Here is a 24,391-nt window from a genome sequence, read left to right as displayed (position 1 = left end):
TGTAGGTCAATAGCCCTCTTTACTGGCAATTTATCACAGGAGAGCTGGGAGAAGGTCTGGAGTGAGACAGCCGGCGAGGAAGACACAGCACTGAAAGCCAGCCACATAAAACACATCACACATAACAGGCCAGGTTACAGGCTGCACGGAACACTGCCCTTCGATGCAGTGCCCTCCATCACCTCTGGGGGCGCAGTTTCTCATGCAGCTCAAAAAACGGCCCTCATCAAATCAACACAGTCCAGCCGACTGTTACAGTGAAATCACAGCCAAACATGAAGGCCTGCCATTGATCACTGTGGGAAAACAGGGTAGAGGCAGGTTAATACATGGAATAGGTCTGAGAGGAGAATTACCACCCCAACGTAGCACAATGGGGTTTGTATGAGAGGCGAACCCTCGGGTTTTCCTCACAGTGAAACACCTCAGGTTTCACTGAGGCACCATCTGAAGAAAAGTGAAAATGCACTAATCACCCTGCAGCTCACAACTGGCAGCCCACTGAAGCTCCACAGGTGTGAGTCTGGCCAGTACCTGGATGGGAGACCTCCTGGGAGAGCTGAGGTTTCTGCTGGAAGAGGTGTTAGTGTGGCCAGAAGGGGGTGCTCACCCTGTGGTCTGTGTGGGTCCTAATGCCCCAGTATAGTGACGGGGACAGCTGCCGTCCTTTGGATGAGATGTAAAATTGAGCTCCTGACTCCCGGTGGTCATTAAAAATCCCAGGGTGTTTCTTGAAAAGAGTAGGGGTGTTACCCCGGTGTCCTGGTCAAATTTCCCACTGGCCTTTACCAATCATGGCATCTATGAATCGGCTTCATCACTCTGATCTCCTCCACACCGATAGCTGATGTTTGTGAGCGTACTGGCACATCATCCAGGTGGGGCTACACATTGGTGGTGGTGGAGGGGAGTCCCCATTACCTGTAAAGTGCTTTAAATGGAGTGTCCAGAAGATTGCTACAGTATATAAGTGTAAGGAATTGTTATTATTTGATCATGAAGAAGACAGCAGAGAAAATGTTTATTACCAGATTGTTGGGACAAAAAAGGGCTTATGTGGGACAGGGTCTGTCCCTCAGCTCATGGAGACTGGACACTCTTCCTGGTGAGAAAGTCAGTGGGGAAAACGAACTGGCCAGCAGAGAGCCGAGATGCACATTCATCAGAATGTAACATGATCTAAACCAGGGATGGGCAATGGTTTTCAGGCCAGCTTTGAACCTAACTGAACTAATTATTTAAGAAGTCAATCGATCTGTTTTGTAGGTGTTAATCGGTTGATAATTGAGAAATACTTCTGAAATCTGCAAGACTCCAACCCTAAAGAACCCTGTCTACCCACCCTGATCATTACAGCACAGATGTACATTGTAAGTCATCCATTAACCTGTCCACAATACGACATGCTAGAATCACTGTTTACTGTGCAAAAATATTTTACTTTATATGAAAAAAGAAACCCAATGCGATGGCCGGGAATCGAACCCGGGTCAACTGCTTGGAAGGCAGCTATGCTAACCACTATACCACCATCGCGCAGTGAACTGTGTTTCTCACAGCAATGCTGCAGTGTGCTGCCTGCTGTCATGATGCCACAGGAATGCATTTAGCAGTGCATTGATGTTATCCTAGACAACCTGTGGCAGCGTTCTCTCTCTCAGTTATTCTCTCAGATCAAACCTTGTTACATTTCTTTAGATTTCTTGTAATATGTGTGCACTCTTTATTATGTTCTATGAGTAAGCAATAAGACAAGATTTATAAGAGAAAATAATGTCTTACGTGTTCTATCATTCAGCGTTATAGTTCTGTCAAAATATTAGAGGGTCCGTTTGCTTTGTCGGTTAACTTTTTTATCTTTCTCCAGCAGTCAGATTTGTGTAAAGATGCCTTTAGTGTACAATGTTAAAGGGGAGTGCAACACTATCTTTATATTTTGGGGTTAAAAAAGAATGAACATTAATGAGTGCATTTCAAACCACAATAAAAGTAAAATGTACACATAACTTGTGTACAACTTCCGACTTACATCACAAAATAGACTAAACGTCCAGGTATATGAAGCACCATATTCTGTGATTCAGAACAAGGGTGGCCTTACATTGTAAACAAGCAGGCTTGGGAATACATCTCTTTTAATCCAATAGAAATATTGCTCTCAACTTCAAGATGGTTTTGCTGATAAATGGAACTTACTTGCTAACTCTGCATGGAGATCATGTTGGAACATTTTTGTGGTGAAATATCTGCCGCACAACCTGTACATCGTACATTGCATTACATTAGTCATTACTGTGACTAGTGAGCAGGAAGGGCTGCTTCACATCACAGATTGTGGGAAATTGAATGTGAGTTTGCGAAACTATCAAGAAAATCCCTTTAATCTCTTTTAGTAGACAGATCTCCGATGAAATATGTAGTAATCTGAACATGTGTGATTCAATGTTGTGGTTTAGGTAGAATATTTAACTATATATTTAGTTTAGGTTTCATTCTCAGCTGAGGGCTAAACAAAATGATCAATCTCCTTCTCTTCTGAGGCACTAGTGATGTGCAAGGCAGTTATGGAAACGTGATCAAATTTAAAGACTAGGGAAAGCATGGACTGCACTAGAGAGGCAGCCCATCCTAATCCTGGAAAACCACAATCCTGCAGGATCGACAGGGGCACGCAATCCTGATCCTGTGGTCGTCTCGTGCAGCGACAGTAGTGCCCTGCTCAACACCTGCTGGTTTATGCTTTGATTCATTTCATTGAGTCGATAATTGATCTAATAGTAGAATCAGCCTTTACTGTAAAGAATTAAGTTGCTGATAAAGCAGTTGTAGCACACAAACATACTTTAACATACTTTAAAAAGACTCTTTAAACTCACCTAGAATAAAGAAATACGATTTCCGAATAATAGGTTTCATCTGAACACTTCTTAAATTGTGTTCAGTTTCAAAACATGTAGGAAACCACCTTTTAGCCATTACTTATTAAAAGTAACTTAAGATCTGCAATCTCTGAGCAAAGAAAAGCTTCCAACCAATCAGCTTGTTGGTTGGGTTAAGGACTCGTTTAAGGAAAGAGCTCAGCTGCAATCCAAACCACCAGGTAACCCTTAAATCAGCCATTTCTTCTCAGGTGAAACAATTGCACTCTGGCCGCCTAAGCAGCGGCTTTATTCAATGAAGTTCAGAGATCTCAAATGAATATGCCAGCACTCTGTTGCAGCCTAGGACAAGACAAGACATTCTCGATTTAACTGATGAATTTACTAAATCGAGCAGGAAAAAATATTGCATATATTCCAGTCAACTTCCTTCATTCCATTGGGCTGGAACGAAAACCAGCTGGTGTATGGATTCCAGCACCGGGAGCCTCAGGAGTAGGGTATGACATGCTGTAAGTCACGGAAGTCAAACTCATTGCCCAGCATATTCTGGTTTTTGATCCAACCTGTGATATCAATTAAGCCTCACATCATTTTCACTTTCAGTAACCTTGTCTAGTACAGAGTCACAGAGGAGCTGGAGCCTGTCCGGGGAAGCACTGGGCACAAGGTAGGATACACACTGGAGGGGACGCCAGTCTATTGCACAGGCCCATTTTTTCCCAGGAGCTAATTAACCCATCAGTACATCTTTGGGCTGTGGCAGGAAACCTGGAGCACCTGGAGGAAGCCCACCCCAACACAGGGAGAAACTCCATGCAGACAGCACCCCAGGAATTGGGCCCACAACCCCAGTGCTGCAAGGCAGCAATGCCAACCACCGTGCCACTATGCCACCCAATGTCAATTTTACAATGAGCCTAATTATTTTCTTACTTTGATCATCATATAGGTTATTTCTTAAGTTCTCTTAAAGATGACGAAACATTCACAAACATTCAAACACTTTGGATCCAGGTTAGAAATATTACAATTAGGCAGTTCATTAAATGATCAGACCCAGACCCTCGGTTGGAACAAAGATGAGGCGAGACCGGAGCCCCCAGGAGCAAAGTTAAACACCACTGACATCAGCAGTAACATTCCTGACCACAGGGTGGCCAGCCCTGGTGCTAGAGGGCTGGTCAGTGTGTCTGCAGGTGGTCCTGGTCTCTTCAAAGCAGCGGCACCCATTAGTCTAATACTGAGCTGATTGAGCTCGTTAAGAGCTTGGGTGGAATGGAAACCTGGCCCTGCAGGTCCAGCATTACCCATGCCTGGTCTTGTTACCAACAAAGCTCATCTTGACATGGAGCTATAAGCATCATCCATGAACTCAGCAGAACAGGTGTTCATTATTAAAAAAACATCTTGAATTGGTATTGCAGATTTGGATACTGCATTAACTGAAAAACAAATTCCTCATACCTTACATTGTCACCCTACCTTATTAATAACGATTATGCTGCATGAGGTCTTGAAAATTCTGAGTGGTGTAAAATACCTTTATGCTACAAAGAAGACCAGTATGTGTGTCACTTTGCTCACGCACACTCTCACCTGCAGTGTCTTCCCGTCTGCCGAGGGCCTGAAGCCGAGCCTGCAGTCCTGTTGAACCTGACCGCCAGGCTTCCCTCGGCGCGTGCGGACAGTGGATTTCCTCGAGGCTATGCGCACAACAGGTCAGCGCCTTGAACAGCGGTTGCAACGATCATGCAAAACAATGTGACCTTGGCTTTGAACCTGGGCCCGTGCTCAGCTCTACGTGCAGCGTCGCACGAGTTCACGAGTTCTAGATCTGATGCGATACCATGACTGAAATCTCTATATTTTCGCCCTTGAACCTCTGCTGCATGTAAATAAATGCATGTGCGGTGTTCTCAACATTTATTACATATATGAATGCGTGCTTTTTGCTACGATTCACAACTTTTTCTTCCCCCCCCCCCCCAATACTAAAGCACACTTTCCCACAAAGCACCGTGTCTGTGACCTCGCTGAGCGGACGGGAGCAGTGTGGACTTTCAAAATATTTTCAAGAACAAAATTAACGTTAGGAGTTCGGCACACCCGGTCAACTCTCCTCATCAGTGAGCTGCACGCAAAGACACGCAGAACGAATCACCGCGCTCTGGCAAACAGCGCGCTCTGCCGGGGATGGCGTGCCTCAGAGCAGAAGCGTTTCTCTTAGTTTACTCGGACGACTGTTTGCGAGATGAGCACGTTTCTTTGGCTTTCTTTCGTGTTAATCGACGTGACTAATGTGAAATATTTAGGTAAAAAAAACAAGTCTATAAAATAAAAATCCCCCCCCCCCCGCTGCATCTCAAATGTGTACGTTAAAGCCTCTTTCCACAATCTCTGGTGTTCAAACCTTATCCTCCTCGGTATTTAAATCGAGTTAAACATTTTTTTTGCTGTTAATTGGTCTGACTCTGTGTCCAGTGAATCCAGGAATTGCACGTCACTCTTTCAATGTTAGAACAAACCGACTGTTCAGAGATGTGACATTGGATTGAAGTTATCAGTGCATACAAAGTCGAATAGAAACGAGTGCAATAAAACAGGCCGTTAATCAGTACATTGCAAACAAGTGGTAAAAAAAAAGTTTACAAGTCGCTAAAAATAAAAAAATAAAACAGACACCTTGTAAACAGATGTTGTGCCACCGTGCATTGAGCCAAGACGAAAACTTCCACCAGAGAAAACGAGTTATTTCATTCATTAATCACGGCTTGCCATTGCTAAGATTTAAAAAGTCATAAATATTTATGTAACTGAAAGATGTAAAACTGTTCTACCGTGTGGAGCCGGCTTTTTCTGGCTGTGATAGCTCTTGGCTGCCGGGAGCTGTCTGTCATGAATTACAACATCACTGCCATTTTTGGTTCTGCATTGCAGTGTCTATAGGAAATAAGACAAGTGCGTCTGCGGGTGAGAGGCGAAGTGCTTTTGTTCGAGAGACGCGGGACTAAAGTTGATCAGTCAGCGTGATTACACCGCAGAGGGGAACAAAAACATCCCAGCCGACCCTGCTCACTGATGTTTTCAATCCTTAAGGTTTGGCGGGGGGGGCGATGGCGATGGTTAAAAAAGAGGCTAACACATACCCTGAGTTTTTTTGGGTGCTTTGGCAAAATTGTCGTTTAACCCCCAAGTCCCGCCAGAGCTACACCTGTCCTGCTTTGTTCAAGGAGCTGACTTTTCCACACCAGGAGCTGAGTTGCGAATGGCCCCTCCAGCAGAATGCCAAACGCTTCCACTTACTGTGTAACACACCGCTCCTCCTGTTTTGGAGAAGTTTCTCTAAAACGGAGAGGAGGCAAGGACGACACTCCATGGCGTCGCAGAACAACAAGTTGGACCCCTGCTTGCGTCCAGCACAGAGACAGCCTGCGCCCCACAAGGCTTTGGAGCGTTCCCAGCCCACTCCCAATCTAGCCTCCTACCAGGACAGCCTTCTGCTGCTGCTGTGATGAGGGACATGGTGCTCTTGATCAAACTGCACGTTCCACCAGATCCACCGATTTTTCAGGAGGATGGAAATGTTGGATTTGCTCTGCTCAGGGAAGGTGGCCGGAGCTCTGCTGAGTGTCTGCTGAAAAAGGCTATTCATCTGAACGAGGATTCCTAATGTTTTGGCCAGTGAGCGTACCGTACAGTATGTAGTGGAACAGCCGACCAACTCTCAGTGCATTGCCACCTCAAGGGTCGTTTATAAAACCTGTCATTTCTAGTTCATCGGCAGGAAAGCAGAAATTGAGCTGAAACTCTTTTAAATTACAGATTTCAACATGGTTGACAACTCAACGAAATGTGTAAGGCCATAAATCATTTTAAAAAATGAGAAGGGGGCATTAGCACCAAGATGGAGCTGTTAATTTTTAACAGTTAAATACAGCTTACTGGAAACTCTTTTAATAACACACACAAACTTTTCCCCCCTTAACAAAATATATACTGTAGATGACTTTTGCTTCATAAAGTGGGTTGTTGTTCCTGTACGTATGACACCCCACTTTCATATTCCAGCAATTCCATAACGCTGCTGCTCCTTAAAGAATTTGCGCTTTTTTTTCAGACTTCCTTTCCATTACGCGCCAACATTTCCCTTAATTTTTTTTTAAATGTAATAAAACAAGAGAGAAAAAACAACTCCCAGCCCCGCGTTCAGCAACGGCAGCTGTGGCCTCCGTGTGCAGGCAGGCCTGTGAGGCCTCAGTCTGGAGTGACAGGCCGAGCCACCTCACATCAAAGGCCTGGGGAAACTGGGAGGAGGCCTGGCTGGTCACTTGCACTGGTGCTCCCAGGCTGCGTCAGCTGCGCCTCTCAGCCCTGCTGGGGTGACAAAGCAGCTAATAGCCCCTCATTATTATAACCGTTATAAAAACAATAATAAGCCCGTGCCAAGAATTCCCTGTCAAGTCATATTTTACGATTGGATTTGTTCCTGTCAAGCCAAGTGTTTTGAAAAAGCTGACTGATGAAGGCAATGCTGGTGTTGTTGCTCATTTGTTCGTGTTTTTTTTTTGTCGTCATGAGCTGAGAAGTGGATCGGCCCTCAGAGAATCATGGCTGACTCTCAGAAGCAGTCTGCAGTCTGCCCCCAGACTGTGCTTCAGAATATTTGGATATCCATTAAATTTTTGTCTCTCTTTACCTTTCTTTAGACAGATACATCCCTTATCTTTAAAAAAAATTGCATGCTTGCTGCAAACTTGTAATTTAGCTGTAATGAAATCAGCAGGTGTACCAAAGCTCTTGATGAAATACAGTATGTACAGTAGGACTCCAAGAGATCCATGTGAACTGTGTCTAAGGATTAATGCCTTTACCACCATGCCTGTGTTTCTGCGGCATAGAGTCTGTACCTGGGCGTAGTGGCCCATCAGACAGGGGCTTGACTGAGCTTCTGCAGGTGAACAAGAGCTTGTGAGTCTTCCTTGAAGGGATACATCACAGTGTTACCCCTCAGCGATGCTGTTAATATTGCTAAAATATCAGGCTGACAGTCCTATCTAAAGCAATCTGCACCAGTTTATACAGCTGGGTATTTTACTGGAGCAATTCAGGTGATGTGCCTCACTCAAGGATACAACATTTGGGATTTGAGCCCACAACTTTGCAATTAGAAGTCCAGAGCTGTGATCACTATCCTGTAGTTTCCTTCAAAGGGCCAGGGTATGAAATATCCATCCCTCCAGCTTCATACCTCTTTATCCAACACAGGGTCGCTGGGAAGCCAGAGCCTATCCCAGCAAGCAATGGGTGCAGGGCAGGATACACTCGGGATGAGATGCCAGTCCATCACATGGGTCCGAAATGTATTTTGTTTTATACCCTTAAAATGTTTACTGTAGTAAATTTACGTTTTCCCCTTTACTTTTTCACTTGTCCATTATCAGAAAGCTGCTTATCCTGACGGTGCAGTCCATCCCAGAAGCACAGTACGCAAAGCCGCCCTCCTCCACTTTTCCTTGGGTTTGCTTTGCCTTCCTGCTGCTCGTCTCGTGTTCCAGCAGGGTCTTCGCTCTGCATGAAGGGGAGCCGCGATGCTTTTGCAAGACTCACATCAATGGCAATGTCAGTCTGCTCTGTACCTCTCCCGAGCACGCTCCACACAAATTCTTCACATACTGATCCCTGGTCAATGCTGACCGTGGGGATCATGAAACGAAATTGTACGTGCATGCACGAAACCAAATCAGAGTTGCTTAGAAAACACTAATCAGCCATGAAGTCTGAGGTAAGAGGTCTTATTTGCTTTAATGATTGAAGGTACTGTAATAGCCCAAACCTGGGCAGAGGCTCCAACAATGACATCATTTTACACAATCAGAGACTCAGCCCCGTATCAAGAGTCAGCTGCACCCCAGGGAATAAGATATTTCATACCCTGGCAGTCTGCGGGGCCAACAATAACACATCCGCACTGGAAGGAAATTCCTTTACCTCTCGCGCTTCTTGGTGCAGCAATACACAGTTCTGTTAATCCTGCTTCTTGTAATGAGGTAATTTGACAATGTAATTTGTAGCTTTTTTTATTTTGACAAATTGATCTAGGCCGTTGTCTTAGTTACAGGAACAAAAACACTAAAATTGATCTTGAGCATAAAAAAGCATTATTCTTTTTTTTTTTCAACTTTTCTTTATAGAGAAATATTCTCAAGTTACCCAGCACCAGATCCCAAGTTCCGAAAAGCAATTTTCCTCTTAAGAGGCAGCTCTGAGAACCTTAATTTTCCAAAATTAAGAGAGAGGACAGGGGGCATTGTGGGGGAGGAGGGGATGTAATGAAAAAGACAGGGGTGTTGTTGAAAAAAATGAGCCCCCCCCTTCCCAAAAGAAAAACAGACTCAAACCATTGGGGTTTGAAAGCACCAGAGTAGCAGCTTCCAGAGAGCCTTGCTTTGAGTGGAGGTGACAGTGTGTCTGTGAGACACATTACAAGTCAGAGGAAATTGGAGATAAACTGATAAAAAAAGCAATCTCTGCTGGAAGTGGCAGGGTATAAAGGGCAGGAAATAAACCTGTATTTAAGCTGATTACCCAAGCAGAGTCCTCGGCCCTTTCAGCAGCTCCCGCTGCACACAAGAACTGCTGTTAATTAGAGATTTGCAAGGGAAAAAAGGCCGCCTTGTCAGAGCTGCAGGAGTGTTAGTGATGGCTGGCTGGAGGGAGACGTGCCGGGCCCATAATTGGGTCTGTGTGCTGTATCGGTGGCAGGCCAGAGTGCTTGTGATAATTGCACTGCGCAGGTGGCCGGGGGGGTGTCATCTCTGTGCAGGCAAGCACTGGCCAGCCTTGTCTGTTCCTGTCAGGACCCGGAACACTGAGCAGACAGCTCTCAGCTGAACGGTCATCATTATCCAAACCTGGCCTGCCCCGTCTCCTAGCAACCAATATTCTTGGTGGCCCAGGCATTCTGGAAAACAGACTTTGTTGCTCTTTTGCCAAGACTTCTCAGCTGCGCAGGAGAACCCCTTTTCAAAAGATGTTTTATTTTATACCCTATGAAAGTTTACCATAACGAATTGATATTTTCTCTTTCCCACTCGTCCTTTACAGAGCTGTTGAACCAGGTGATGCAGTCGATCCCAGGAGCATTGGGTGCAAAGTGGAACTGAGAGCACATCGCCGAGTCCACTCAGAAAGGGACCACTTAGAAAAGCTCACCCAGCATAGCCAGCCAGCATCTGGGAGGAAACTGGAGTGTGCAGTGAAAAGAGAGAGAACACGCAGACTCCACACAGATGGATGCTGGAGGCAGGGAGTCAAACCCACTACCATTGAGAGGCAGCAGTGCTTACTGCCACACCACTATGCCAACCTCCTATGTTTACTTTGGATGTACTTTGCTTTCACAATGCTCTCTCATGTTCCAGCACTTTTATATCATACTGTACATGAAGAGGAGTCCCAGTGCTTTCACTGCATTTACTGCTTTCCAGTGTTCAGTTGCCCGAATCTTCAGTGGTGGACTGTTGTATGAATTATATCAATTGTAATATCAGTCCTTATTTACACTGAGCAAACTGGATGACAGCGTGCTGAATGCCAACACAAATAACTCCATCAAACTCTTTGCCATCCTTTGACTATTAACTTCAGAGGAAGTTAGCAGCGCTTATGCTGAGGAAATCTACACACAAAGGAAATATGCACTCAATGCCTGCAGTTAAGGGATGGGAATATTTGTATTTTAAAAGAAACAGAAAAATGCTACATGCCTAAGCTACAGTACAGGGCCTTGTGTATGTCTGAATCCAGCATCCAGACTCTAAAATAACAAAGCTTAAAATCACAAAGGGAGAATTTTAAATTTAACTTCAGAAAGAGCGCTCCTCCAAAGCAATTCTGTGCTGACATGTGCTTTTCAATATCCAGCCTAGCTCTTTTTCTTAAGTGCTTTTGTAGTGGTTATAGTCAGTTTTTCTCTTTGCGAAGCTCACGCTTCCAGACTTGTCATGACTGGAAGGCATACAGTATGACATGTACGACTGAGATCTCCCTGATAACCATCCAGAAACAGCTTGTCGAACACACAGACAGGAGTTGTTAAGATCTTTAAAGCGTTCTCAAGGAACACGCTGCTGTCTTTCTGGCATGAATCACAAATAATACAAGACAACGCCTGTGAGGAAAACTAGTTTTCTAAGTGCAGCTTGGGATCGTCTTGAAAAGGACTTTCAGAAACAGCATGGGACAAAGTAACGAGGAACAGAAGTAAACCGGTAGCCATAAAAGAAAAAGAAGAAGAATGTGTTTCTTTAATTCTTCGTCATCGATTGGCTTAAAAAATACTATCAGTCCCTTAGAAGAGTGAGACTGAATAACACAAGAAAAGACATGTCTTAATCTGTGACTTCTCATTTTCATCTGTGAAAGTTTTAATTTTTTATTGCAAATCAAGTTGTATAATCACAGAATCTTACTTACTCTACTGTCACAGTTGTGAAATTTGCTTTGTGGGCAGGTAAAGACATTACACATTAGACAATACATTTAACACAACATGAACCCATTAATAAATAAGAGACATATATGTATTGAATGATGAGAAAGAAAATAAATAAACATAATTAAATAAACATCTTGCTCTTGAATCTAGGCTCTGCAAGGGTGGTCATAACAATGACTATATTGGCTTGGATTGTATTGAACCAAATAATTTTTGTCCCAGGATGAACAGACTAAGCCCTTAGCTGGACTGGATCACAGAGCTCTGAGCTATCCCCAAAATTTCATAACAAAATACAAAACTTACAGAACAGTTTAATCACAGCCTGTTCTTGGAATTTGCATGAAGGTAAGTGTTATAATGTTTTGCTCCCTGTTTTTACAGAAAAGTATACAGCAATCGGCTGACAAAGAGCTCCTATTATAACATTGAAGCCCCAGGTTGCTGGTGTGGCTGCATGGTCAGTTCTGGGCACTGCTAGGACATTGTCTTCAACAATATAACATCATTGTTGTTATTATTATTATTGTTGTTGTTGTTGTAGTTGTTATTGTTGTTATTATTATTAATCATCATAATATACACTCTCACGATTGCACTGCAGACAAGACGGTCAGCGCTCTAAAAGAAGCTCCTGGCCTGAAACGAAAACAGCACAAATACAACCATTTTTCAATGTGCTCTCAGGCCCCTGGAATGTCTAGGTTTATGGACACAGAATATCAGACAAGATATTTCTGTGTTGCTTTAGCTAAAGCCCGCCGGCCTGCCGTGAGATCAAAGCCCACAGGCCCGGCGCGCCCCTGTTCGCACCGAGCCGCGTCTCCCCGGGGGCTCGCTTGGTTGCGGGGTGCAAGCCCTTGCGCTGGACGTGCCCGTGAACGAATGGCTTTGTCAGCTTACTGATACATTCCTGAGCCTGGGCCTGCCCCGGCCAGCAACGCAGCCCCTGCTTTCTGAGCCCGGGGAGGATGTGGCCGCGCACGCGTGGCCGGGAGGCCAAAACAAATCAGGACGACTTTCGCAGCTGCTTGCCCCGCTGCCAAAACACCTTCTCTTCTTCTGACTCAACTTCTGCTGATTTTCCAAGACCAGGCTGCTCCACTTTCCACACCTCCACTGTCTATTGGCCCGATGTCAGCTGTTCCGCAGTGAGAAAATGAGCAAAAAAGGTCTTACAGTCACCCTGATCTATTACCACGACATCTTATAAGAAGTGTTTGTTGAGAAACTTTTACTCTAATAGCACCTAAAAAACTTACCCTAACCCTAACCCCCTATAGCATATTGTCAGCAGAGCGGGCTTCATTTTGCATGACGTTTTTAGGGGCATGATTCTGTTTTCTTATGTGCAATGGAGAGTAGGCCAGGCTGGATAGAGTGAAGGGCTTGCTGAAGAAAGAAAAGAGACAGATTAGGCCTTGCTGAAAACCAGGAGAGCAGAGCACCCTCCCTCTCTCAGGAATGCAAAGAATGTCCCTGCCCTTTCTCAGCCAATATTTGTTTTAGATGAAATGATAGGGAGCAGCTCAGCCCTGTACTCCAGAGATGAGAGACTTGGGCCACTGACTCACCCACACACACATAAACACTCTCCCAGAAGCACATGCACATCGATACACCCTCATCACATACAAGCCCATGCACACAGTCTTAAACTCTACTACTATATTTTGGAAAGAACATCCCAGGTCTAAGGACAGTGATTCAGCTATATTTATTAATGATTTTCTTACTCATGTTTAGATGCTACTATTAAGTGTGGAATGCGAAAGACTTTTGCTTTAGGAAGGACTAGTTATCTCCCAAAATGTCTCTTCCTATATGACCTTGGTGCCAGAGATAGATATATATACAGTGCCTTGCGAAAGTATTCGGCCCCCTTGAACTTTTCAACCTTTTGCCACATTTCAGGCTTCAAACATAAAGATATAAATTTTTTATTTTATGTGAAGAATCACCAACAAGTGGGACACAATTGTGAAGTGGAACGAAATCTATTGGATTTTTGAAACTTTTTTAACTAATAAAAAAATGAAAAGTGGGGCGTGCAAAATTATTCGGCCCCCTTGCGTTAATACTTTGTAGAGCCACCTTTTGCTGCGATTACAGCTGCAAGTCGCTTGGGGTATGTCTCTATCAGTTTTGCACATCGAGAGACTGAAATTCTTGCCCATTCTTCCTTGCAAAAAAGCTCGAGCTCAGTGAGGTTGGATGGAGAGCGTTTGTGAACAGCAGTTTTCAGCTCTTTCCACAGATTCTCGATTGGATTCAGGTCTGGACTTTGACTTGGCCATTCAAACACCTGGATACGTTTATTTGTGAACCATTCCTTTGTAGATTTTGCTGTATGTTTGGGATCATTGTCTTGTTGGAAGATAAATCTCCGTCCCAGTTTCAGGTCTTTTGCAGACTCCAACAGGTTTTCATCCAGAATGGTCCTGTATTTGGCTGCATCCATCTTCCCCTCAATTTTAACCATCTTCCCTGTCCCTGCTGAAGAAAAGCAGGCCCAAACCATGATGCTGCCACCACCATGTTTGACAGTGGGGATGGTGTGTTGAGGGTGATGAGCTGTGTTGCTTTTACGCCAAACATATCGTTTTGCATTGTGGCCAAAAAGTTCGATTTTGGTTTCATCTGACCAGAGCACCTTCTTCCACATGTTTGGGGTGTCTCCCAGGTGGCTTGTGGCAAACTTTAGACGAGACTTTTTATGGATATCTTTGAGAAATGGCTTTCTTCTTGCCACTCTTCCATAAAGGCCAGATTTGTGCAGTGTAAGACCGATTGTTGTCCTATGGACAGACTCTCCCACCTCAGCTGTAGTTCTCTGCAGTTCATCCAGAGTGATCATGGGCCTCTTGGCTGCATCTCTGATCAGTCTTCTCCTTGTCTGAGCTGAAAGTTTAGAGGGACGGCCAGGTCTTGGTAGATTTGCAGTGGTCTGATACTCCTTCCATTTCAAGATGATCGCTTGCACAGTGCTCCTTGGGATGTTTGAAGCTTGGGAAATCTTTTTGTATCCAAATCCGGGCTTTAAACTTCTCCACAACAGTATTACGGACCTGCCTGGTGTGTTCCTTGGTCTTCATGATGCTCTCTGCGCTTTCAACAGAACCTTGAGACTATCACAGAGCAGGTGCATTTATACAGAGACTTGATTACACACAGGTGGATTCTATTTATCACCATCAGTCATTTAGGACAACATTGGATCATTCAGAGATCCTCGCTGAACTTCTGGAGTGAGTTTGCTGCACTGAAAGTAAAGGGGCCGAATAATTTTGCACGCCCCACTTTTCATTTTTTTATTAGTTAAAAAAGTTTCAAAAATCCAATAGATTTCATTCCACTTCACAATTGTGTCCCACTTGTTGGTGATTCTTCACATAAAATAAAAAATTTATATCTTTATGTTTGAAGCCTGAAATGTGGCAAAAGGTTGAAAAGTTCAAGGGGGCCGAATACTTTCGCAAGGCACTGTATGAGTATTCCACCAGAGCATCTGCGTCAGGCCCTGCATACCTAGATAACGCTGTGTTGGTGTTTGTGCCGCTTCGTGTTTTCAGTCATCACAGTGAATTCAGGAGCAGACTGTGGATGCTATCCTGGAGCCTAGAAGATCGACACCGTTCAGCTCCTCCCACACACATGCAGGGACAGTACTTCATCACCACTCCAACTTCCCCCCATGGGGAACGTGGGAAATCGCTCAAGACGCTAACGCTTCACAAAAAGATACGAAGCCATTCTTTTTCGTTTGTTGAAGTTCTTCATGCATGTACTGTAAGTATGTCTGTATTGTCCTGCTTTTTTGTGATTTTAATGCGGAATTAATGTATCACTGAGCTTGTAGATAGTATTGCAAGAAGGGGCCGTTACAAACGCCTCCAGATGGGCTCGTTAAAGATCACAACCTTGTGCAAGTCGAGGTCAACGTGATGCAGAAAAGCAAAATCATAAAAACCACAACGTTTAGGCTTCGCTGTGAGGCTACTTCAGGCGTGTGAAGGAGAAAGAGAGAGAGCATCAGTAGGAGGGACAGAGGTGAGGAAAATGAAAGAAAGAAGAGGTGAGACTAAGCAGGGGGTATATGAAAGAGGAAGAAGGGTTGGAAATGTCTTTATGGGAAATGTTCTAGGGGGAGAAGTGGAAGGCAGCTATCTGTCAACATGTTTCCGTTACCTAGTTTAAATGTGTATGACCTCGGCTTGCTCTTTGACCCTTCCCCCTGAATGCAAGCCTAGGGCACAAGTTCAGGTTGGATACACAATTTATGACAGGGGGGTATAATATATAATATATACTGTATAAACATGGAAAGGGCCTTTTCAGAAGTCTTTCAACAGTGGCACATTCCTGTTTAAGTTAAAATTAACAGAAGAGGGTGGAAACCCCATTTAACCATTAAAGAAAAAAAAACCACAGCAGAAGAAAATTCTTTTTCATTTGCCTGACACGACCAGATTGCTCATAACAGCCCCGGTGCTCAGTCCAAACGAGCAATGTAAAAGGTGTGTAAATAGATTGGGAAAAAGGCCCAGCTGGGCGAGAATGAACGTGTAATTAATCACCTCAGAGCCCTGTGCTGTGGGAGGGGGAGGGGGGGCTGAACGAGGGGGAGCTCATTCCGTTTCTCGCGGGGGGGGGGACAGGAATGCAGCACATGGGTGGTCAAATTTCTGGCCAACCCGTTCTCAGAGCTGGACTATATGAGCTCCCTCTTCCTGTCTTTTCAAACCGAATCATATCAAAGGCAATGGAGACGCAGAATAAGGCCCCTACATGGTGATCCAAAGCATCCCCCGGCCCCTTCTTGTTACTGAAATACAAGAAATGTGTGCTAAATATCCCAGCCTACAGGGGGAAGGGCAGCCATATTCTCCTGCCTCACATAAAGCCTTCTGACCACTCTTCCTCAGGCTGTGCTGATGCAGGCTTGGTTCACTGTCTCTGTACTTCGGACCTTAGTTCCTTAGTTCTGACAGACCTTGACTGCTTCAGACAGCCCAAAACGGAAGTCAGCTTGTAGAACTTTATGGAGCCACAAGGGGCAGTCAAGTCGACAAGTGCTCTGAGCTGCAATGGATGAGAAAGCCTGCTGCCCGCTTCTCTGAGACATGCACACCGGGTAACATATAATGTTATACAAGGCCACATGTGGCCAAGGCATCAGTTTAAAAGGCTGTGCTCTATGCCCCCCTCTTTCCTGCTGTATGATACTAGCAACATTTTCTTATTATCCAATATGCGTCCACTCAGGGTGTCCAGCAGGGAGGGCAAATCAGTAATCTGGATCCAGAGAGGGGCTTCAAAGGAGTCTCAAAGGACTGGCCCAGCACCCCAAAATTCCAGGCTGCAGCCCCAGAGACTTAGTGTTTAAAAAACAGTTTTAAAAAGGTAAGTTCAGTAAACCACAATGACCTGTTTATCTCAAAGGGAATCAGTTTTCATAGGTGATGAAATGTGTGGGTAAAGAATTAGGATTTCACAAGGATAACAGGCTGATACCAATTATATAGCACCATGGAGCACTGTTAGATATTTGTGGTCACCTTTGTGTTGTGTAGCTTTCTTTGATCAGATTGATTATTTTAAATCCACTGTACTCTCATCACACACTGCAACCTGCACTTTATTTTTTTAAAAATCCTGTAGTACCAGAGTAGATTTAGCTTGTCTATAAATCACAAACATACGCATAACAATAAAAACACGCTGTATTTCTATTTTTCAAACTAACAAGGGGAAGATGAAAGTACAACTGTGCAGAATCACAAACATAGAGATCAAAGACTGCTTCTGAACAGCCAAACTGCACATTCCTCAAACATTTGCCAAAGAATGCTTTACAGGTTTTATTCAGGACAAATTATAGCACCATTAGCCTTTAGCTGATCTTGAATTCATAATAAATTGAATATCTGTGGTGGAGAGATATTTGGGATGTTCATCGGGGATGACCATTTTGCCAAAAAGAAATGGATCGATACTACTCGATATTGTTAATATACCATAACAACTATAGTAAAATACTTCCATGTAAAGCACATGTCATTAATGGGACCAAGAAATGTACTAAAAGAATCTTGTAGTTTTTGCGACATTAAGAAACTAACCACCTACACTCATATTGCCAGTCAGCTGAAGGGCAGGCTGGGTTTATACCAAGATCAACTTTTCTTTTAAGTGTAAAGAGGAATTACTGCAAAGCGGGAAAATAAGTGGACTATTTTCTCAACTGAGAGAAAAAAACAACACTTTTTTCTCCACAATGGAGAACAAGGCCTGTGTGCGTGGGATGAAGTAGGAAAAGGTGAAGTCAGTGGCAGCGCCAAGGAAACAGAGGTCTCGCAGTCCCCAGACAAATCAGCTCCCTTCCCTCTTGGAGACTTGAGGTTATTTCTGCACTGTCTGTTGAAGGGGGAAGATGGCGTGTTCGCTCTATCCTCCTCGGCCAACACATGCGGTCCCCAGCCCACACTGAGCGTGCACTCTAACCCCCCCAGGCTCTGAAGCAACGGCACGGAGTTTCGGTTGTGCTACTGGACTTCTTCACTGGATCTTTTTTTCTTTCCGGGAGAGCTGATTAATTTCAGTCCCCGAGGAACGCTTTTAAGGAACGTGCTTATTATAATACGCACATTATGTGTTTATCTTCGCCTGTGATTGCTGGAGCCCCTCACTTATCTACCAGAAGAAAGCGGAGCCAGGCCTGACTGCAGGATATCACGCACGCTCCGTCTGATAGCGCAGTCTGGAGTCTGGGCCTGTCCGCTCTGCAGTGGCCTCTCTTGGCTCTGAGTGAAAATTGAGTCATCGCTTCCTGACGGCACAGTCCAGAGGTCAGGCCCTCCAGCTTCCCCCCCGCGCCCTCTCCCTGCCTCTCCGTTCCAGCCGGCCCCTTCACAAACACACCCAGCTCCACATTCCTCAGCCCGAACACCTTCAAGCAGAGCACATTTCACAGCAGCTACTGCTGAAAGAAGTACAGCCTTGCTCCGCTTCTCCCCTGCTGCTTTCCTCATCCCAGTAAAGCAGTAACGAAGCAAGGGAAAAAAATCAGAAGAGCAGCCGGAGTCAGCATACGAACCCCAGTGGCGACAAGGGGAAGGCAGCTAGGGAATATGCCTGCAGATATAAATCGCCTGTACATGTGTTTCTGTGCTGCCGTGAAAGGCTTTGTGCTAAGCCCCATGGTGCTCCACCCTGGTCCCACTGTAATGTCTGTGTTAGAGATCACAGCCCTGTCTGGGACACCAGGATCAGGGGATTCCCCTCTGACCCTCCAGAGTCTTCTGCACGGTGGGCTCCCCCCTATGGAGAGTGATCCAAGGAGCTAGAGTTTCAGTCTATTTCAGACCCCCTCCGCGCACCATAAACAAGAGCCCAGGTCTCCAGGCCCCGGTCACAGGCTCAGCTTTCAGCTGGAGACAGCAGGACTTTCTCCCAGTGAGGCAGCAGGGAAAGTACGATGATGGGAGGTGTGCATTCCTGGAGCCCGGGATCGTCTGTGCAGGCTGTCACAGCAAGCGACCGAGACACAGCTCTGACCGCCCCCTGCCAGGGTCCTGGGCACTGTCGTAGGTCACTTAGGTCAGCCACCTTCCAGTCTGTGTGGAAGACATGTTGCTTTGCATATCCACCTGGGAACCATTGTTGATTTCGAGACCAGTTTCTCCCTTTTCCATACACTCTATGCCTGTTGGTGTGACTTTTACTGTGCTTATCCAAAGCACGAAAAGGCATTGTATAAACACCACTGGTTGATTGAATTTTGAAGTTGCTGCTTTGTCCATGAAAGTACTGTATAGCAAGGACAGGAACACTGATTAATCAGGAGAAGAACTGATCTCCAATTGCCTCTACAAGGACAGTATGTGTGCTGATAACACTGTATTACTCAGAAGCATCTGTATTGCTTTGACTCCCAAACAGTTTCCATCTCCTTCAAATGGGCAGTGTGACACACTATCTATGGGCAGAACTAATTCCTAGCAGAATAGGAGCTACAGCCTTTGTGTATCCCCGATGTCTGAGTGGGAGCCCAGCACTGACTATGAAACAGCTGTGTATGTGGACACAACTGAATTTCTGTCCCTGTGGTGTGCTCTCTCAGGAGTCCGCCTTTATGTACACCAATAGAGGCCCATCCCTTTTAACAGACTGCAAGAACAGAGGTAGAGCTGAAGCACAAAATACACAAATTCTTAATATCAACTAAGCTAAATGGAAGTGGAAATACAGGCAAACATTTTTCTCAGGTTCAGTGCAAAGTGCTGGTATAACAGAGTTTATAAAGAAAATGCAAACATGAGGAGTTCCTCCTCTTTCTGACCTGCATGAGTTACTGCTGTATTGATCTCTAAAATTCTCAGTCAGAATAAAAATGTAATCAGTCTAGATGCTAGAAGTACAGATCTAATACATGAAGCTGTTTTTTAAAAGTGGAATGACTGATGAGTAGGCAAGAGCTGCTTACATACAAAACAGCAAAGCTATTTCTTCTTGGCTATGTCTTACAGGTGCACAGCATCCTTGTTCACGAAATAGATGTTAATAAATCTAGGGAAGTGAACAGGATCTCTAATGAGTGGAGCTCTAGGTATTTACTGAATCCTATGTTAAGAGCTCTCCCATCACCCACAGGCACTCATCCTGTCTTAATGCTCCACATACTGCTCATTTCAACTTCTAGGTCTTTGTAGTTCCATCATCTGGAGGAGCTACATTGATCAGGATGATGATGATGATGATGATGATGATGATGATGATGAAGGCCGGACTGACCTCTGAGTGGAAGGTATAGTTCAGAGCTCTCAGTTCTCTCCATCCCCACCATTGTCCTCCACATATCCCTCCGCCCCTGGCAGCTCACATGCCCACCTACACTTTGCGAAGCAGGCGAGGGTCTCTTGTATGTTACTCTTGCCTTTCCTAAGGCCTTACCGAGCTATGGCCGCGTTATTTACTCTGGACAACAGCAACGCTGCTATCTTCCCAGCACGTGAGCTGGAACCAGAAGTAAAGGGGGTTACAGAGTGTGGAGAAGGACCAGTGTCCCCTGGGATCCCCTGTGTGTGTCAATACAGGGAATGGGCCTGTAGTAACATAGTAACACCTCCTGTGATCAATCACGCTATTAACATAATCTACCCTGGTAACACAACACGACAAAAGCCTGTGAAGCCACCACAGTGTTGTCCCCATACACAACATCATACAACACATTCCCCAACTCATATTTAAATCTTTGTTCATAATTGTTAATAAAATTGTGTTTATTAGGCATTAGAGACCGAGACTCTGGTTAATTTTGACATGATGCTTGTTCCATTTTCTCTCCACAGCATCAATCAATTCAGAGAACGTCACTGGTTTTCGTGTGTATGTGTGACGGGGTAGGGGAGGGGGACTGCCTTTTGTAACAGCATATGCTTTTAGGAGTCAACGTCTTAATTTCCGTCAGCTGTCAGGGAGTCTGAGCGCTCACAGCTGTGCTCCGTGAAAAGGAGCTTTCTGCACAGGAGGACTGTAATCTGTCTCCCTGCGCTGACCCAGCCGCAGCCCCGAGGTTACAGCCGAGCCCTGGACTGCCACCCTGCACTTTGCCAGCTCGGAAAGCGGCAGCGGATTGAGTGCATGTGAAGACATTGCCCCCTCGCTCAGGAACTTGAGATGGTACGCAACGACAAGAGATAAGACCACAGCATCGCACGGCAGTCTTCCGCGATCGCCCCTTTGGCAGTTCTCTCGTACGCACGCACCCTGCGAGTGAAAGACAGCTCGTCTCTGGACAGGCAGGGGAAACACACGCCTGTCCAGCCTGCTAGAAAGACGCAAAACTCAAATAACATATTTAATCTTGCGTCTCCAAGGGCAAAATTCCTGTTCTGAAACACCAATGCGCAAAACAGCAAAATCAAAGGCAAGCTACATTGTCTTGAACATCACCTTGAAGAGGCTAAGGAAGGATTGGAGTGTAAACGAAAGATTTATATACTGCCACCCTGTGGATGAGACAGACACTGCAGTTTTGATTTTTTCCAATACCTTTGCCGTCTCTAGTGTTTTAACTTGGATATGAGAATAACGTTATGGACAACATGAGAAAATGAGTAAGGTTACAAGCAAGAGGCTGTCATCTAACCCATTTTGTATTTAGTGGCTAATGGCCTTATCCTGCAGTTTCTTGCAGTTGTCATCAGCAACTTGGTAGTTTGCTCCATACACCCACAACTCTCAGAAGTGCCTCCTGTTCGCAGTTTTAAATGCACTTCTGGCTTGTTTAAGAAGCCTGATCGGCTAGCCAAAATAAAACACAAGGGAAAACAACCAAAGTAGATACTGATAGCATTCACAGCGATGCATATGAGAACGAACCAACACTTCAGAGACAGATGAAAAAAAAACAGTGGATGTTTTGGTCATTTCCAATTGAAATAGAGAGAATAGGACTGATTTTAGGATTGAGAGCAGGAAGCAGCTCTTTACAAAAAGGGTTATAGGAGTCTGGAACAAACTCACTGGCCATGTTGTGGGAGCTGATTACCTTGAATCTCCCTGGAACATCTGGGCATAGACATACAGCATAGCAACCAAATGAGTAAGATGATCTAAATGACCCCACTCATTTGTAGCCTCTGACATCCTTATGAAGTGCCATATGCTATGGTGAATAGTCTGAATTCTGCTCAGTCCAGAGTGGTAGGGGAAATACATGAGGAAGCTGAAATACTTGATTTGAACCAGAGAAGTCAGGGAAGAACAAATTCTCATCAGGTCAGGAGGCCGGCACCACTGACCCATGTGTGGTGCACTGTATGTGGTTGTGTGGATTGCTCACGAGGGCCGAGAGAGATGCAGGAGTCTGGTGGCAAGAGAACAGTTTTTGGTGGCCTCAGAGATGCCTGGACCTGCAATGCAACAGAGAGGGGGTGATTAAGGAGCTCGTGTGAGAGTTATGACAGGTTTAGTGCTAATTTCTGCCAGAGAGGAATTTGGGAGTAGTTTGGAGGCTGTAAACAGCGTCTTTGTGCAAAGTGTCACATTTTCCCCTTCACTGTGGAGAGCTGGTGTGCGGTTGTATAAATCACATTCCTGCGGGCCGGCCTGGGCAGAAGAGGGTCCCACACACACGTAATCCCTCCGAGAGCTGGCTGGGTCAGGGGGGAGGAAGGAAATGGCTTCCACACACCGTAAATAAAGAATTACGGTCCTGCTGACCTGCTCCGTGCCCCATGGACAAGCCACACACTCACTGGGGTACCCAGGGACATCAGCGCTAAGATAAACACCCTCCGTCGGCCTTTCAGTCTCCCTTCGGTGATAAAGAGATTCAGACAGTGCTCCTTATTTCTTTCTCAGCTTCACAGGCACGAATTTTCCCATGGGCGCTGAACATCCCTCTTGTTTTTCAAAGCACAAGTCCATAGCTTGAAAGGAACTTCAAAGTGTGCTATACGGCTTTAAATACCTCCAAAAAGTAACTTAAGATAATGACGTTTAATGAAGAAGTCCAATGCCCTGTTTGGGAAAGAATATAATCCGCTTTCTCACAAAACTGTGAATATGCTTCTTAGACAGCACCATTTTCTTTCACAGTGAGTTCTTTACACTGGGAATGATTCTCATGAGGAACAGAATAATCTATTTAAAGTTCTGCTCATAGCACATAGGTCATAGCTGGCTTAATTATGAAAGTTTCATGTGTATTTCCAACAGTAAGCTTACATACACTCACTTGCCAAAATATTAAGAACCCCATTGCAAACAAAGACACTCTCCTACCACTTCAATAGAACTTGGTTCCGCTCAGAGAAAAACTGTGAGAGAAATTGTGGCCCCAGTACTCTAGAATCACTAACTCTGACATTCCTTTAGTTCAGAAAGGAAACTGTGTCACGGCCTCTTTGCATTCACGGAAGACTGAAGTCAACCTTAACGTCAGCATTTCAAAAGCACAGAAAACGAAAATGAACATAACTTTTAGAAAAATCTTATAATATTATTATAAGACTGGCACACTTTAAAGATGTCTAAACGTCCTTCAGGACGTTCAGTTCTGTGACAGGTACCAGTTGCCTGAATGTGCTTGGTGACATCACCAGGCCCTGCTCATGTTGTGTAATTACCCATGTCAGCATCTGGATTCATTTAGGAAAGGAATCCAATAAAATCCTTAATTGGCTCTTCAACCATTTTAAGCGACTGATTAAGAACAGTTTCAGATCTGGTTTGTATTAATGAATTCTTTTTCTGCCTCATTATAATGTTTCAATAGTTTGTTCTTTCCAGAGAATTACAAAATAAAGTGACACATTTGATATCTTGTCTCGTATACAGTACTCTGCCCCAGATGATTAGAGAATACTGTACTGATCTCAGAAAGAAAGACTCCGACAGGAAAATGAATCTCTCATTTTTCAGCCCTGTATCTGTTTTTTAAATAACCACTAAACATCAGAGCATGATAAGACTTCTAGATAATATTCTAATCTTAAAAGTGCGTATACCATGTATACCATGTGCTGCTTTGTGGAATACATGTTCTGTTGTAGCCTTTCCAATCACACACTAAAAGAGGGACCTGGAGTTCAGAGAGAAGACCTGCACCGTGGACTGCATTTGTTAGAAATTACAGTCCACATCCTGCTGCAATGAGACTGACACCTGCTAGTTCAAAAAGCAGACGAAGACAGGGGGTGTGAGGGTGGTGAGCCTGTACTACCACAGAGATTGCAATAACAAAGTCAGAGTCACCTTGATTGCCAAACCAACACTTCGGGAGGTTAAGACATTTTTGTAGGACAGTAAGACAGAGAAACGAAAAAGAGAAAGAAAAAGAATAACACACATATTGTATACAGTAAGAATACAGTGCAGAGCTACATTACAGTGCAGTTAGAAATCAATGAATTCTAGTGCAGAATCCTACCGCAGCTGTCTGGAATGTCATAATGGCCTTGTGCAAAACTACCAATGCACACTTGTATATTAATGTTGAGAT

At 44.6% G+C, this 24,391-nt stretch overlaps 1 non-coding gene across 1 annotated transcript; it reads right to left on the bottom strand.

The window, feature by feature from the left end:
- Positions 1–1,464: 1,464 nt before the first annotated feature.
- On the bottom strand, positions 1,465–1,536 carry trnag-ucc (transfer RNA glycine (anticodon UCC)). The gene has a single exon. It is a non-coding gene; the product is annotated as a tRNA-Gly (tRNA).
- Between the last annotated feature and the right edge of the window lie 22,855 nt (positions 1,537–24,391).

This window comes from Atractosteus spatula, chromosome 7 (genome assembly GCF_055471065.1).
Source record: "Atractosteus spatula isolate fAtrSpa1 chromosome 7, fAtrSpa1.hap1, whole genome shotgun sequence".
Lineage (NCBI taxonomy): Eukaryota > Metazoa > Chordata > Actinopteri > Semionotiformes > Lepisosteidae > Atractosteus > Atractosteus spatula.
Note: the sequence above shows the minus strand (reverse complement) of the source record. Positions and strands in the feature narration are given on the sequence as shown.